We start from the raw sequence: 533 nt of genomic DNA on the forward strand, positions 1-533 counted from the left end.
GCTGCAGCGCCAGCCCGACGCGTGCCGGGGACTCGCCAGCGCGGCCTCCGGAAGGGAGAAGCGGTTGCCAAGCTGGCGGCAGATGAGGGATCTGCATCCCAAACCAAAAAACCTCAAGGCTCTGCGACAGGAAACAAATTTTAAAAAACCTGGGCACAAAAAAACCCACAACAAGGCATCTCTTTCTGCCTCCTGGGTGCCAGCCCTGCCAGACGACGGCTCTAGGGTGCTGCGTTGTGCTCGGGGCTTCAGCCGAACATCACCGCGCCGAGCGCTCGCCGCGCAGCCGGCAAAGCCGTGGCAAGGCCATGGCTGCCCAAACCCCCGGGTGCTGGTCTGGCCCCAAACCGGTGTGGGAGGAAGGGGCAGGTGGGGACCGCGGGGGCTCTGTGGCCGGGGACAGCGGCTGGGCGCTGCYGGCCGCGTGTGCAGCGGCACCGGGGCTGGCGCCCCCCGCGCAGGGGCTGGAGCGGAGCCCGGCCCTGCCAGCCGGCAGAGACGCCTCGTCCGCTCCCTCTCTGACACGGGCCCCT

The sequence above is a fragment of the Rhea americana genome, unplaced genomic scaffold (assembly GCF_003343005.1).
Source record: "Rhea americana isolate MKP2758 unplaced genomic scaffold, rheAme1 scaffold_27, whole genome shotgun sequence".
Classification (NCBI taxonomy): Eukaryota; Metazoa; Chordata; class Aves; order Rheiformes; family Rheidae; genus Rhea; species Rhea americana.